This window comes from Talpa occidentalis, unplaced genomic scaffold (assembly GCF_014898055.3).
Source record: "Talpa occidentalis isolate TD23 unplaced genomic scaffold, MPIMG_talOcc4v2.1 talOcc4.5, whole genome shotgun sequence".
NCBI classification, from domain to species: Eukaryota; Metazoa; Chordata; class Mammalia; order Eulipotyphla; family Talpidae; genus Talpa; species Talpa occidentalis.
This window is the reverse complement of record NW_023604861.1, coordinates 63620336-63637496: the sequence shown is the minus strand read 5'-3', so window position 1 is coordinate 63637496 and position 17161 is coordinate 63620336. Positions and strand designations below refer to the sequence as shown.

At 39.5% G+C, this 17161-nt stretch overlaps 1 long non-coding RNA gene across 1 annotated transcript in view; it reads left to right on the top strand.

The window, feature by feature from the left end:
• The window catches only part of LOC129146949 (uncharacterized), a 47115-nt gene extending 32621 nt beyond the window's left edge, over window positions 1-14494 (top strand). The window contains exons 3-4 of the long non-coding RNA XR_008554354.1: window positions 13908-13999; window positions 14326-14494. This is a non-coding gene — a long non-coding RNA (uncharacterized LOC129146949). The remainder of the gene's footprint in view (window positions 1-13907; window positions 14000-14325) is intronic.
• The last annotated feature ends 2667 nt before the right edge of the window (window positions 14495-17161 follow it).

Below are 17161 nucleotides of genomic sequence, written 5' to 3'. Positions count from 1 at the left end.
CCATTGGATACTCTCTTTTTTTTTTTTTTTTTTTTTTTTGTGGGACCCTCGCCAGTGCCCGGGGATCGAACTGGCACTGCAGAGGCTGAGGGCAGCCTCGCAACCCAGCGCTCAACCACTGCGCACCAGGGGAGGCCCTGGCTACTCTCTTTTTACCCTGCTGGTTTTATTCTAATTGTTTTATTGCTTTCTGTTCCTAGCACCCTAACAATGGTAAAATATGCCTAGAGTTTGAATGATGAAGGAATATTTTTTTTCACTTTGTCTAATTTTATTTTTTATATTAATTTTTAAATTTTTTACATCATTGTTCATTTTTAAACAATATTTACTTCCCCCCACCCCCTCAGGTGTAGTCCCCATAGATAGAGTTTCCTTCCAAAATAAACTAGCCAGTCAGGAAATGGGCAGAAGAAGTTAAAAGACATTTTTCCAAAGAGGAAATGCAAATGGCCAACAAGCATATGAAAAAATGTTCAACGGTTTTTATAATCGGGGAAATCCAAATTAAAACCACACTGAGATACCATCTTACACCAGTAAAAATGGCACATATCAAAAAAAAAATCAACAACAAATATTGGCAAGGGTGTGGTGAAAAGGAACTCTCCTACATTGCTGGTGGGAGTGCAAACTGGCCCAACCCCTATGGAAAGCTGTCTGGAGGTTCCTCAGTCTACTAAAAATGGAGCTACCATATGACCCAGCAATTCCACTCATATGGATCTACCCAAAGGACACAAAAACATTGATTCAAAAGAACACCTGTACACCTATGTTTATTGTAGCACTATTTACAATAGGTAAAACCTGGAAACAACCCAAATGATGAGGGAATATTTTATATTTTTGGCTATATTTGCATTTTATGAGTTTACTTGAAAGACAATGTTGCATATTGAATTTTTTTTCTACTCAAATTATTTGAAGTATTATTTTGTAAAGTATTTTTCAAAAAGAATCACTTTTAGCCTTTAAACTGCACATCAAAATCTCTATTCAAAAAGGCTTTTTCTTCAATTCTATGTAAGAGTTTAACTGCAATGAGAAACAGGCTTACATGATGTTATAAATTATTCTGAAAAATTTCTTATTAATTCCTGGTTATTAGGTTATTTGTTAGTTGTGAATGATTCCTGCTTTTCCCATATTTCTTCAGTTTCTCCTTGCCCCGAGAGTGGGAAGTGTCGCTTATATCACTGTTCATGGGCAAAGACCCAAATGTCCTTCAAGATGTTTTCAATTCCGGTGAATATTTGGATCTTTGAAAAGAAAATGACAAATATTAAAATTGTGTCTGCAACTTAACCTCCAAGACATCGAGTTGCTTTGGTTGCGTTTGTGATATGTCCTCCAAAACACGACTTATATTTGGTTTTTGTTCTGCATGAGCAGTGGGGTAATGGTGCAGAGACCACAGCAGCGTACATCCTGGGAGCTGCAGTGATGGGCCTTCTCAGAGAGCTTAGCTTTTTCATCATTCTTGCCATGAAGAGAATTACTTGTTTTCATTTTACAATTGTCTGTTCCACCTTCTTTCCTCCTTTCAGTTATTTGAAACGTTCCTGGGGTGGGGGCGAGGAGTTGGAGGGAGAAAAAAATGGCAGTGAAGACTTCCTCACTAGCTTCTGTGTTTCAAAATACATAAGCAGGAGTCCTGTAATACAATTCTGTTTAACTTATTTCTTGTGCAGGATGTCATAGTTTCTGTAAAGGATAAAAAATGAGCAAGGCAGCCTACAAGTTTAAGTAGGACAGATAATAGTAATGAAGGGAAAGTTATGCTTGTGTCCCAAGAGCAGTCTAGAAAGGTACAGAAGTTTAGAAGATGGGGAAAAAAGAAAGAGGTGGAAGGGACTGGAATAGCTTCTTGGAGGAGGGATACTTGAAGTGAGCCTTGGATAATGGTGGGGAAAGAGGAGAGGGATGCGGAGGAGAAATTATTCCGCAGAAAGTAAGTTGAGTGGTCAAGCACAAAAACAAGTGAGGGTGTGCCATGAACAGACTATTGTGATATACATATTATATAAGAGAGATTTTTGTTGCAGTATCTAAGTTAAAGAATTAGCCCATGAGACAGGTGCGACTGTTCCTTGGAATCCTTGGTTAAGGTCATGTCCCAGGTTTCAACTCCCTCCCTTACCTGTAAAAATGAGAAAAATTGGGCATCCCCGGTGGCGCAGCAGTTGAGAGCTGAGTTGCGAAGCTGCCCGCAGCCTCTTCAGCACCGGTTCGATCCCTGGCTGCCCCCCCCCCGGCCACCGGAGGAGGGTCCCACATGGCGCGCAGACCTCTCCTGCCGCCCGCTGCTCCACTCAGCAGTGTACTTCGGTCCTTCTGCCTGCTCTGCTCCCCGCTCTGGCTCTGGTGAATTCTCTCCCCTCCCGCGCTTCTGACTGTACCCAGTGCGTGTATAAATAAATAAAAGTAAATCTTTAAAAAAAAATGAGAAAACTTGTATAATGTTTTCTAGGGTTCAAATGTGCTCAGGTAATTTTGGATTCATCAAAAGAGGGGTTGATTATGCCACAGTCATCTCAGCAAAGGGTCTAGACAAGAATGAATCTGTTTTATTTTATTTTATTTTTTTCAGGTGGATTTTCTTTTCTTTTTATATTTGTATTTTATATAATTCTTACATCACTTTTTATTTTTGCACAGTGTATGCATTTTTCATTTTGGTTATAATACCCATACAATTCCCACCCACCCCCTTATTTTGACCCTAATCCCTACTATCCTTCCTCTCACCCCCGTAGTGTGTGTCTGGTTTATAGTTGCTTCTTGATTTTATTTTTTTTTTTATTGTAAGTAGTCTTTTTCCTGGTCTCTTATTTAGGTTTTCACCACCCGGTATTTTTCTTTTTCTTTCTGGGTTATTTCGCTGAGCATGATCCCTTCCAACTAAATCCATGTTGCTGCAAATTGCATAAGTTTATCTTTTTTGACTGCTGAGTAATATTCCATTGTGTATATGTACCACATCTTCTTGATCCAGTCATCTATTTTTGGGCATTTGGGTTGTTTCCATAGCTTAGCTATTGTAAATAGTGCTGCTATTATCATAGGGGTGCAGGTGTCCTTTTGAATGTTTCTGTGTCCTTTGGGTAAATACCAAGGAGTGGAATTACTGGATCATATGGAAGCTCTATCATTAGTAGGTTGAGGAATCTCCACACAGCTCTCCATAGTGGTTGGACCATTTTTGCACTCCCACCAGCAGTGCAGGAGAGTTCCTTTTTCTCCACATCCTTGCCAACATTTGTTGTTGCTAGTTTTTTTAATATGTGCCATTCTCACTGGTGTAAATGGTATCTCATTGTGGTTGTGATTTGCATTTCCCTGATTATAAGGAATGTTGAACATTTTTTCATATGCCTGTTAACCATTTGCATTTCCTCTTTGGAGAAGTTTCTTTTTAGCTCTTTCGCCCATTCTTTGACTGTATTATTTACTTTGTTTCTGGTGAGTCTCTTCAGCTCTTTGTAGATTTTTGTGATTAGTCCTTTATCATTAGTGTTGTGTGCAAAATTTTTCTCCCAGTCAGTGGGGTTTCTCTTTGTTTTTGTTATTGTCTCTTTGGCTGTGCAGAAGCTCTTTAATTTGATGTAGTCCCAGCTGTTGATCTTTGCCTTCACTATCACTGCTTTGGGTGATGTGTCTGTAAAGATGTTTTTGAGGTGCATGTCATGTAGTGTTTCACCTACATTTCCTTCTATATATTTTATGGTTTCAGGTCTTCTGTCTAGTTCTTTAATCCATTTTGTGTTGGTTTTGTGCATGGTGTGAGGTAGTAGCCAAGCTTCATTCTTTCACATGTAGTGACCCAGTTTTCCCAGCACCATTTATTGAACAAACTTTCTTTGCTCCATTGCATATTCTTTGCTCCTTTGTCAAAGATTAGTTGACTATAAATCTGTGGGTTTATTTCTGGATTTTCTATTCAGTTCCATTGATCCATGTGTCTGTTATTTGTCTAATACCATGCAGTTTTTGATTATTATGGCTTTGTAGTATAGTTTGAAGTCTGGGGGTGTGATGCCTCCATCTCCTCTTCTTTTTTTTTTTTTTTCAGGAGAGCTTTAGCTATTCGGGGTTTTTGGTGGCTCCATATGAATTTCATCAATATTTATTCTATTTCTTTGAAGAATGTCATTGAAATTTTTATTGGAATAGCATTGAATCTGTAAATTGCTTTTGGTAGGCTAGCCATTTGATAATGTTATTTCTTCCAATCCATGAGCAGGGGATGTCTTTCCATTTCTTTGTGTCTTCTTCTAATTCTTTTAACAGTGTTTCCCAGTTTTCTTTACTAGGTCCTTTACCTCTTTTGTTAGGTTTATTCCCAAGTATTTCATTTTTTTTTGTTTCAGTAATAAAAGGGATGGTTTTCTTGATTTCTTCCTCTTCAGATTTATTGTTTGTGTATAGGATGGTTGCTGATTTTTGTGTGTTGATTTTGTACTCTGCCACTTTACTAAACTGATTGATTAATTAGTTTTCCTGTGGAGTTTTTGGGGTTCTCTATATAATCATATCATCTGTGAATAGTGATAGTTTAACTTCTTCCTCCCCTATTGAGATTCCTTGTGTATCCCTCTCTTGTCTTATTGCTCTGGCTAGGACTTCCAATATTATATTGAAAAGCAGTGGTGAGAGTGGACATACTTGTCTTGTTCCAGATCATAATGGAAATGCTTTTAAATTTTCACCATTGAGAATGATATTGGCTATAGGGTTTTCATATATGGCCTTTATGATGTTGAGGTATATTCCTTGTATCCCAAGGATTTCAATGGGTACTGTACTTTGTCAAAAGCTTTCTCAGCATCTATTGATATTATTATATGGTTCTTATATTGCTTTTTGTTGATGCGTTGGATTACATTGATTCATTTTCAGATGTTGAACCATCCTTGAGTCCCTGGAATAAATCCTACTTGGTCGTGGTGAATTATCTTAAGGATACATTGTTGGATTCTGATAGCTAAAATTTTATTGAGGATTTCTGCATCAGTGTTCATTAGAGAGATTGGCCTGTAGTTTTCTTTTTTTGTGCTGTCCTTGTTCAGTTTTGGTATTAGTGTAATGTTGGCTTCATAGAACGTGTTTTGTATTATTCCTTCCTTCTCAATTTTTTGAAAGAGTTTATGAAGGATAGGCACTAATTCATTTCTGAATGTTTGATGAAATTCATTTGCAAATCCATCTGGTCCTGGGCTTTTGTTTTTGGGGAGGGTTTTGATGACCATTTCAGTTTCACTGCTTGTAATTGGTCTGTCTAGGTATTCTATTTCTTCTTTATCTAGATTGTAGAGTTGTAGGAATTTGTCTGTCTCTTCTAGATTGTTGGACTTGTTTGCATATAATTGTTCATAGTAGTTTCTGATTTTTGTTTTGATTTCTACAATGTCTGTTGTGATTTCTCCTCTTTCATTTGTTATCCTATTTATTTGTGCTTTCTCCCATTTTTCCTTTGTGAGCCTGGCTAGGGGTCTGTCTATTTTATTTTATTTTTTGAAGAACCATCATTTGGTTTCATTGATATTTTGGATTGCTTTTTTTAGTTTCTATTTCATTTATTTCTGCCTTGATTTTTATTATTTCTTTTCTTCTACTGGCTTTGTTTTTTTTTTTTTTTTGTTCTTTTTTAGTTCTTTGAGCTGTGAGATTAGGTTGCTTCTTTGAGTTTTTTCCTGTTTCTTGATGTGAGCCTCTATTGCTATATATTTTCTTCTTATTACTGCTTTTGTTGCATCCCAGACATTTAGGAAATTCGTGTTCTCCTTGTTATTCAACTCAAAGTATTTTTTAATTTCTTCTTTGATATCCTCATTAGTCCAGTGATCTTCCAGTATTGTGGGTTTCAATGTCCATGAGGTAGGAGGGTTCCTTTCCTTCTTTTTATGGTTTATTTCTAGTTTGATGCCTTCATGTTCAGAGCAGATGGTTGGTATGATTTCAATCTTGGAGTATCTGTTTATGTTTGTCTTGTGTCCCAGTATGGGATCGATCCTGGAGAATGATTCGTGTGTGCTTGAGAAAAATGTGTACTCAGATTTTTTGGGTTTAGTGTTCTATAGTTGTCTATTAAGCCCATGAGCTCTGGACCCTCATTTCGAGCTTTAGTGTCCTTACTTATTTTTTTGTCTTGTTGGTCTATCTATTGTTGATAGTGGTGTGTTGAAGTCTTCTAGTGCATATGTGTTTTCTACTGAAGTCTTCTACTGCATATGTCTGTTTTCAGAGATGATGATAGTTGCTTGATATATTTTTGTGCTCCTTCATTTGGTGAGTATATGTTAATGAGTGTTATTTCTTACTGAAGTATTGTCCCCTTGATTATAACATAGTGACCATCTGCATCTCTTTTTACCTTTTTGAGTTTGAAATCTGTTTTAACTGATATAAGTATAGCTGTTCCTGCCTTCATTTTTGGTCCATTTGCTTGTAGGATTGTTTTACATCCTTTTACTTTGAGTCTAATTTTATATTTTGTAGTTAAGTGTGTTTCCGGGAGACAGCAAAAGTTTGGGCTTTGTTTCTTAATCCAGCCTGCAACTCTGTGTCTTTTTATTGAAGAGTTTAGTCTATTTATATTTAGTGTTAATATTGATATGTTAGCATCTGTATTTGCTATTTGTTTGTGTTTTCTCTGGTTTTATTTATTTTTTTAATAATTTATTTTTAGTCGTGTTTCATTCTTATTCATCCCTCTGTTGGTTCTGGATTTAGGACTCCTTGTAATATTTTTTTGGAGTGGGGGGGTTTAGTTATAATGAAATTCTGGAGTTTCTGTTTGTCTGGAATTCCGGAGTTTCTGTTTTCTTCATAGAGGAAGGAAATCTTTGCGGGATAGAGTATTCTTGTTTGGCATTTGTTGTCTTGGAGTCTGTTGACTATGTCTCTCCACTCTCTCCTTGCCTGTAGTGTTTCTTTGGAGAAGTCTGATGTCAGCCTGATTGGTTTTCCTTTGTATGTTATCTGTTTCTTCTGTCTTGTCAGATTCATTATTTTTTTCCTTGTCTTGGATTCTTGGGAGCTTTACAATTGTGTGTCTTGCTATATTTTTCCTTTCATCATGGAAGTTTGGTGTTCTTCTTGCTTCTTGTATGTCTATTTTCGGCTCCTTCTTTATGTTTGGGAAGTTCTCTTCAATTATTTCCTTGAATATTTTCTCTCTGTTCCTGTGTCTCTCTCCTCTCCTTCTATGATTCCTATAACATTTATATTTCCTTTCCTCAGGGAGTCAGATAGTTCCCAAAGTCTTTCTTCATTCTTTTTCCTTTGTACTTCTCTTTCCTTTTCTGTTTTGGTTCTTTTTATTTCTGTGTCTTCAAGAATACTTACTCATTCTTCCATTTCATCTATTCTGCTTTCATTGCTTTTCCCAGAGTTCTTTAGCTCCTCCATTAATCCTTTGATACCCTGTGTTTCTTTCACTTCCCTCTTTAGGGACTCATTTTCATTCTTTTGACTGTTGATTATTTTCTTCTTATCATTGTTTTCCTTTATGACTTCTGTCAGTTTTTTAATCATGGCAATTTTAAATTCTCTTTCTGGAAGGCTCAGAAGTTGTTCCAAGTCACTGTTGTTGCAATCTGGTGGGTGGTTTTCTTTTTGTGGTGTGTCTTTTTCCTGAGGACTTGCCTGGTTGCTTGCAGTTTGTCTTCTCCCTGCTGCTTGTTTTCTAATTTGTCCTGTGCGTTGGGACACTGTGTCACTAGTACTGGCCAGCATCATTTTGGTGTGCTCTTTCTGGGATGTCGGAAACTGTTGCTCCAAATGAGTCAAAAACTGTTATGCCAGAATTTCAGTAGGGCAGTGGAACTATGAACATGTTAGTGGTCACTGTCACAGAGATTCTCCTCCTTCTATATTTGTTTAATTCCACGGTGGGTCTTGAGGTCCCAAAGACTGCCCTGCGGTGGCAGGATCTCCTGCTGGACTCCAAATCGCTGGCTTCTGCTCTGGACTCTGACTGGTGGCCTGATGGGGACTGGCTTGTAGGGGCTTTTTAGCACACCTCTGGCTGTGGGGCGGCCCTTTCCCAGCTCCACGCAGTCTTGATGTGTTCTGGAAGGATGCAAAATGTTCCTGATCTAAAATGGAGAGTTGGGAGGGTGCTTCCCTGTGCCTGCTGTCTGCCTCGGTGGTGACTGGATCCCCCTCTAGGCTCCTACTAGTGGCCGGGGCCTGGCTTGTGGGGGCTTTTCAGCTCACTTCTGGCTGTGGGGGCATCTCTTTTCCAGGTCCACACAGTCTAGGTATGTTCCGGAAGGATGGACACAAAGGGTCCCTGGTCTAAAATGGCACTTCCATAAGCCCATGGTCTGCCCCGGTGGTGACTGGATCCCCTTCTGGGCTCTGACAGGTCAAGAATGAGTCTGTTTTAGAAGGTGCAGTGGAAATAGAAGGGAGGGAAATATATGAGAGAGAGAATGCCCTTACTGGGAAATTTTGGGTGTAGAAACTGAGAGAGATGGAGATGAGTAGGTTGCCTCATTTCAAGCCCATCTACCTGGAAAAATGGGGATCTTCCCAAGAGAAAAAAGGATAGAGTGAGCTCATTTTTGTGGGGCGGGTGAGCTTGCCCTCGACGTGCTACTTTTGAGGTGCTAGCTTCAAGTCCAGGAGGCACATGTCACAAGTTGTAAAAAGATGCTTTGAGAGGATGTTCAGGCTGGAGAAGATTTGGAAGTCCTGTGTGAAGGGACTGTTGGTGCTCTGGGATGGAGCAGAAAGTAATGGATTACAGGTGCTATGGTGCGGCAGAGCTATGGGGACCTCACCTGAGGGGAGAAATCAATACTGTCCAAAAAGAAAAACAATGTAAGAAAATAAATTTATAAATTTAATAAAAAAATAAAACAACTAAGGAGATAACAGAAAGAAAGGAAAGCATTGGTTGGGATGGGAACATGAAAGAATCAGCAGAGAGGAGTGTCGGGAAAAGTAGAAAGAAAAGTCAGGGTAGGAGGAGGAGGAACATTCAACAGTGTCAAATGCTACTTCAGAGATAAAGGGGAGCATGGTAGGAAGATGAGAAAAAAATCCTCTGAAGTGTGGTGGCGGGGGGTCATAGATGATTCCCTTCTTGTAAGACCCGGGTGCATTGAAATTCAAGTGCAGTCAAGAGAGAAAGGAAATCAACGTTTTGAGATGTAGGAAAAGACAGTTTTTGAAAACTTTCAGGGTAATTACTTGTTCTCATGTTATAGCTTTCTTAACATCTTCCATCCCCCCTCTTTTTCTGAGTGCAAAGCTCAGGGGCCCTCCTGGGTTCCTCAATAGTGATAAAGGGCTCTCCTGGGGCATATTATACTAATATTAAATTAGATGAGATTTAAAAGTAACGAAAGTTTGCTTTCCCCCAACCAGACAGAAGGAAATTTCTATACTACTTGGAAATGAAGGTCAAGTACATGTGACAGTTGTCAAGGGGAGGGGAAAAAGTCTCAAACTCAACAAACCCCAAATAAACTTTGACTGTCTGACAGCATGACCAAACTGCTGATAAAAGTGTCCCAACAGTGTTTTCTTTTCTTTTCAGAGCTGAGACTAGGGAAACCACAGAAATAAGTCAAAAGGTGAAGGCAGTGAGAGCCACCTGGTACCTGAGGAGGCTCAGGGTAGCCTGCCACTCGGGTGCAATTCAAGATGCCTTGGCCTTTGATTTCTAAGCCTCTTTTCTCTGCATCAGGTCCTGTAACCTGAGTGATGTCTCCCCCTGTGCATGGTGGTGTCAGTGCGTGATCAGGCAGGGCTTCCAGGCTAATGGTCCCCAGGTTTGGGTTTCAGGAGGTGGGGACTTTCAAGCAGCGATGGCTTTGGCAGGCAGCCCAGATTTCTGGAATGTGTGTGCTCTGACTGGTGGGCTAGCAGTTTGGCATCAGGTTCCTGCCCTTGAATGCTGGAGAACAATAGGCATGTGGCTCCAGGCCTAATTAGCTGTGTGAAAGCCTTGGGGCTGAGTTCTTCCCCAGTCTGCCCTGCTGGGCCCCCCAATCTCTCTGCCACTGCCTCTGGGGAGCCTGCTTCAACATTTGCTAGCTTTGGAAGCCCACAGGCAAAATGATATCTGGGTAGCGGGAATCAGAGGGTGGGAATAAGACTTTTGACTGGTGTCACATGGGTGGCCCACAGCAGCATTACTCCAGAAATGGTCCTGTGCGAAGCCACAGTGCTCCTTTGGACACATTTATGTGCCTGCTCACACATAGGCGTGGGTGCACAGATGCATTTCCTGAGATTATTTCATTTTTTTAATAGATGGGGAAATGCTCTTCCTATACCATTTACTTTCAACCTATTTAAATATGTCATCAGGGGCCTGAAATGAGGGGGGTGCTGTGAAAAGCTTCAGGGTTCATGGAACATCATCTAAATTTGTGGGGCAATGTAATATCTGGATTTGCACAATCTCAGTTTTGAGAGAGTCAAAAGGTGTTGAACATTTGAACAGAAAAAAAGAAAAGTGATTTTTCATTTAGGTTCATTTAAATCAAGTCAGGCAATTTAGATATACATAATGTTAAATTAAGAATGCTATCTATGTAATAAAAACAATGACAACAGGGACCGTCTCATAAAAGGTTTTCCCAGAAGCTATGAAATATAAGTAGAGATTTAATTTTATCTTTAAAGGTATTCGTATAATTTAGAAAGTGAAAATATATATTTGCAGTGGTTTAAATCTATAACTGCTGGAGCAAATACAAAGATGTGAACCTACTTTACCCAATAAATATCATTTAGGGGACAAAAAAGAAAGTGAAGGTCATCTTTAATCTCACCTTCAACACCTCTTTGATCTGTATAGTGAAGACTGGAGAGAAGCCTTAGAAGATGTGAATAAAAGGGAAAGTATTTCTTCATTGGGTTTTAATAAAAAAACCTAATTTCTTTATTTAGACAAAACTTTTGCATCTGTTCCCAAATCAGTTTTTTTATTTTATTTTATTTTATTTTTTTGGTTCTCTCTCATTAAGTGGCTCCCTTATGATTTAAAATTGAACCCTGCTTAAGAAACTTCAACTATATGATAATAGTTGAACTGGAGATGTTTAGAATATTTTTACCTCAAGTCCTTTAAAACCAAAAAAAGTTGATTATTTTTTTTTCTCTTTGAATTAGTGTTTTTTTTTTTTTTTTTAAAATTTGGGGGTAAATACCCAGAAGTGTTATAGTAAGTGGTATAACTGAATCATATGGAATTTCGATTTTAAATTTTTTTAATTAATTTATTTTTTACAGTTTGCTTTCTTTTTTAAAAGGATGAAATAATCAATGAATTATTCTTATTAATACATATGGGAAGTTTTGAATTCAAAGTGGTGATCCAGTCCACATAAGTATCACCTGGGAGTGTCAGAATGCAGATTCTCAGGGTTACCAAAGAGAACTCTGCCCTTTGACAAAATCCCCTGTGAGATGGGGGGGGGTTGTAAAAACAGAGCCTGGGAATAAATGGGTGCCACTATGTCTTGAGTCAAAAATTCTCTTAGTTCTCTCACTTTCTAGTTTCTCTCTCTCTCTCTCTCTCTCTCTCTCTCTCTCTCTCTCTCCCTCCCTCCCTCTCTCTCTCTCTCTCAACTGCTATCCACAGAGAAGTACTGGACCACCGTTGGGACACCTTGATTTTTCTCTATATGCAGTATGTGAGGTGATTTGACAGTTGGAGACCTTCCTGTTAACAGCCGTTATAACAGAACATTCCCCCAAACCAAATTCGACAATTATTAACATGTTTAAACAGAAAATGATGTTTACTAAGGCATTCTTCCTGAGGCTTAACATATCCTGTGAAGAGGGTGGGGTGAGGATGAGGGTGAGGGGGGATAAATGGAAACCTTAGCTCTACCTATAGTTCAAGGTAATGTCAGAAGTAGAGGTTTAAGTAAGAAAAAACCCCTGTTCCTTAGAAGCTGGAAACGGAAATCCTTTTACACATACAATTGGTCAACAATAACCTTGTCATTGAATTGACTCCATTCAGGTAATTAAAGGATGTACTCAGTAGCCAAACTTCTTTCCACCGCTGTGCAGAGAACATAAGTGCTGAGCCCCCTTTACAAGAGTGTGAAATCACTTGAATAATGAGAGCCCAAATCAGTGCAGGGACACAGGTCCTCAACTGCATTTCAGCTCCAAGGGGTTGTAGAAGAACAGGACCCAGGGGGTTGGTTAATTACCACCATATCTTAAATTCCTATGCAAGCCCACACAAAGCAGACATTCAATATTTCCTCAATACATTGTAGCAGTTGTTTCAACTGGTGTTTTCTGCTCAGAACACCTGAATCTTCTAAACCTATGTGTGTTCATTTGGAGTGGATAGGTAAGTGCCAGTCCTCTAAAGGGTGTGCTGGTTTTTCTTGTCACAAAGGGAAGGTGCAAAGAGGACAGGTGGATCCTGAGTGTAGACTTGCAGAAATCTTGGACTACTAGACAGGGAGTCTCTGGGCCTCAGTGCTCCTGCTTTAGTCTTGCACTGCAGGCACAAATTCTCTCTGCAGGGGCTCTGCTTGCTCTATAATACTGCTCCCTAGGATGCCATGGCCCTTGATAAGCAGGCAGAAGATGGTTGGTTTCTGACTTGCAGGAGCTCACTGTTCAAATGGAGGAGTCACATGTTTAAGCACACAGTGATACTTTTATTTCTTTTTAAGAAGAGAAGTTGATGAAAGGTCCTCCATCTGAGTGCAGAGGGAGGGGCAAGGGTGCTAGTTTAGTAGATGGGATGCTGCTCTAGACATTGCTTCACCACAAACTTGTGTCCATTGAAGAAAACAGTATTGGTGTTTGATACAAAGATTCTATAAGATCTCTAAAACTAGATTCTTCACATTTACCTGAATACAGCCTTGACAGTGCTATTTCACTAAATGGAACTTCTATGTCTACAGTATAAACCATTACTGATGTTTGACATAGTGCTCTAACCGAAGATTCTCAAAAAGAATCAGAGACATTCTCAGAACAGATAACAGGTTTTGGAGTGCTTACAGGGTGCCAGGCTCAATTCTGTTTTACATGTTGCCTTAATCCTCACAATAACTGCTAATTTGTTCCTTCTCTCCATTTTACAGATTAGGAAACTCGAAAGGTAACATAACTTGCATAGCTGGGGGGTGTCAGAGGAGGGAGTGAAATGCAGGTAGTGCAAGTACAGAAGCTCAGCTTAAGTTCTCTGCTAGATTGTCTCTTGCCCAGAAAGAAAGGTGCTAACAAAATGATGTGTGTACAGCTGTGGAGGAGGGAGGGAGTAGGGCATATTCTGGAAACTGCAAGTAATTTAGTGTGACTTATGAACAGAGTTTGGAAGAATAGGTAGGTTGGATCCTGAGTTTAGATTTTAAGGAATTTATTATTCCTCTCTAACTGGTAGTTACTGACTTTTAATTGTGGTAAATAGATAGGACATAACATTTAACCATATTAAAATTTAGAATTCGGTGGCATCAGGCACATTCCCATTGTTGGGTCACCATCCAGCTCCAGAACCTCTTCATCTTCCCAAAATGAAATTCCATCTCTATTAAGCAATTATTTCCCATTTGTTCCTCCTTTTAGTCCTTGGCAAACACTATTTTACTTTCCAACTCTATGAATTTGACTGCTCTAGAGATTTCATTTAAGTGGAATTATACAGTATTTGACCTTTTGTGTCTGGCTCATTTGACTTAGCATAATGTCCTCAAGGTTCATGAGAAAAAGTGTCTGAGAATGGGGAGGAGGTCCTAAACGAAAGTGCCTGTAGCACAACTCTTGCAGCGCCGCCCTTATTGGATGGCTCCCATTGTTGAAAGGACTCTTTTGATTTTGAGTTAAAATAAACTTTCTCTTGTGTCATGTCTTTTCTTTTTTAAACTAAACTTTCCCATTTTCTTCCATCACCTTTATAGGATGTAATTTTGGGAGCCACCCTGGACACAATATCTATTCTCAAAATGTGGGATTCATTACTGAACTTAAAGCTCTAAATGTGGTCTGATTGGTAAGTTTCACCTCCCTTTCTCACCTCCCTGAACCTTTATTAATTCAAACTTAAAGATTCTAAGTTGAGGAAACCAAAAGCCATTTCTTACTTACATCTCCAGCTCCAAGTGCAATGTCTGGCATGTAGCAAATATTCATTGAAAGGAAGTATGTCTCTATTTGCAGAAATTTCTGCAAAAGGTAGAAAGTAATCTTTACAATTTAGAATTGAAGTAAAGGAGATTTGATGAAGATGAAATAAAATGATGTACCTGAAAATACATGCAAGACATAAAACACTATATACATGGCAGTTACTAACCTCGTATTTTCTCTTTAATTCAGGTAGCCTGGATGAATTGTTTCTGAATTTGGAATCCAACCTTTACCAGAATCTATTCAGCTTCATTATAATGTTGTTCTCTCTTTAGAACCTGTGGATTTCATAGATTCCTATTCCTATCTTGATTATCTAAGTGATATCCAGCTATTGATATTTTACCATTTTGCTTAAAGAAAGAAATTTTTTAAAAGATTTATTTATTTATGCAAACAAGAACTGGGGTATAGGCCAGAGGTGTAGTAGGGAGGGAAGAGGATTCACCAGGACAGAGTGGGGAACAGAACAGATGGAATGACTGAAATACACTGCTGAGGGGAGCAGTGGGCTAGTCAGGAGAGGTCTGCTGCACAATGTGGGTAGCTCCCTGGCCGGGGATTGAACTCATGCTGCAGAGGCTGCGGACAGCTTCATAGGTTGTGTCTTAACATCTTGCACCACCAGGGAGGCCCACCAAAAAGCAGTTTTTTGCTTAAAAATTACAAAATTTTTGTTTAAGGCCTTTAAAAATATCTTGCAACATCATTTCACTTTATTCTACATACTTCAGACTGCTTCATTAAATGGTATAAATATTTTCTTTTATAATCACAAAACAATTTGTGCACCTAAACAATATTATTTGCTTAACCAAATTTCATTGATTGATTAAAAAGTATTATGGTTGGTTTGTTCAATTGATGCTACTTATGATAATCAGTTTGGGCTTCTATAATAAAATGGCATACACAGGGTGGCTTAAGCAACAAACATTTATTTCTAACAGTTGTGGTTAGGAAGTCCAAAGGCAAGGGACTAACAGACTGGCATTTTGTAAGGTCCTCTTCTTGGCCTGTAGACAGTTTTCTGCCTTCTTGTTGTGTCCCCACATAGAAAGCGAGGCCTCAGCTCTATTCTTCTTTTTTTTTAAAGATTTATTTATTTATACAAGAACCGGGGTACAGGACAGATGTGCAGGAGAGTGAGGGGATTTACCAGAGACAGAGTGGGGAGCAGAACAGGCAGACTGACAAAATACACTGCTGAGGGGAGCAGTGGGCGAGACAGGAGAGGTCTGCTGAGCCATGTGGGTTACTCCACTGCCGGTGGGGCTTAAACTGGCGTTGCAGAGGCTGCAGACAGCTTCACAGCGCTGTGCTCAACTGCCTGCGCCACCAGGAAGGCCCAACCAGGTCTCTTCTTACCGGGGTGCTAATCCCATCGGGGGGCCTCACCCTTGTGACTGTCTAAACCTAATTTCTTCCGAAAGATGCTACTTCAGATGACCACCACACTGAGGATTAGGGCTGCAACATTTTGGTGGTGGTGGTGTGGGACATAAACCATTCAGTTCATAAACCCATAAATGCAGCACACACTGTGTTCATTTATGTCTCTTGAGTCTTTTTGAATACAGAATAGATCACTCCCTTTCACGTCATTGCAGCAGAAACTTTTTTTTTGAATTATTATTATTTTTTTAATAGAGGCATGTTTTATTTATTTATTTATTTGTTTGCTTTGTTTATACATGCACTGGGTACAGTCAGAAGCGCGGGAGGGTGAGCGAATTCACCAGAGCCAGAGTGGGGAACAGAGCAGGCAGAAGGACCGAAGTACACTGCTGAGGGGAGCAGCGGGCAGCAGGAGAGGTCTGCGCGCCATGTGGGACCCGCCTCTGGTGGCCAGGGAGCAGCCGGGGATCGAACCTTCAGAAGCCGCAGGCAGCTTTGCAACCCAGCGCTCAACTGCTGCGCCTCCGGGGAGGCCCGAAACTTTTTTTTTTTGGATTTATTTATTTGTTTTATACAAGAACCAGGGTACAGGCCAGATGCGCGGGAGGGTGAGAGGATTCACCAGAGACAGAGGGGGGAACAGAACAGGCAGACTGACAAAATATACTGCTGAGGGGATGGCGGATGCGACAGGAAAGGTCTGCTGCGCTGTGGGACCCTCACCGGCCTGCTGGGATCGAACCGGTGCTGCAGAGGCTGCGGACAGCTTTAGAGCACTGTGCTCAACCGCCTGCACCACCAAGGGAGGCCCATGCAGCAGAAAATTTAATTCTAAAGTTTAATTCTAATTTCTCACTTTCTGCATTTGTCCAGTGGGTTCATTGTTCAGTGCTTTTCTACCTGTCGTATTTTCTATCAATGGATATTCAGGGTTGTCATTTTTGGTAAGAATATTTCATGTTTAGCACTGTTCGATCCCTATAGCCTATTTTGGGAGGCCCACAACATCTGATCACCCAACCTCAGTGTTGCTAAACATCGTGCTTGAAGGGTAATATCCATAGAGATATATGGTAAATATATGGTAATTTTTTAATTCTTATTCCAAAACATAATAATTGCAAAATAAAAACATGTGGATAAACAAAAGAAATAATACAAATAATAATAATAATAATACAAATAATAATACAAATTATAGTATACAAAAGAAATAATCTTAAAAATCCTAACCGTCGATAACTACTATTTAAATTTAGATACTGATCCTTCTAGTATTTCTTCATAATATATATGATTATTGTATAATTGTAATATTTCTTTCCATTATTGTAAATTCTTTTAATACCTTATTTTGACATTTAGACCTCATTCCACAGTTTGGTCCTTGATTGCACATGTTCCATTAATGCTTGTCCCTCCCAGTGTGGGGCACTGACCAGTAGTGTCAGTGTCTCCTGGGAGAGTCTTGGTAAAATGGAATCTCAGACTGACCCAGATGTGTGGAATCAGACCTTGCATTTCCACCGGATCCCAGGAGGGTAGTATGAAATTCTGTTCTAAAACACTTAATCAATTAACTCCTGGATAAGTTGGTGCATTGCAAGATTCAAGATGGCAAACTTGC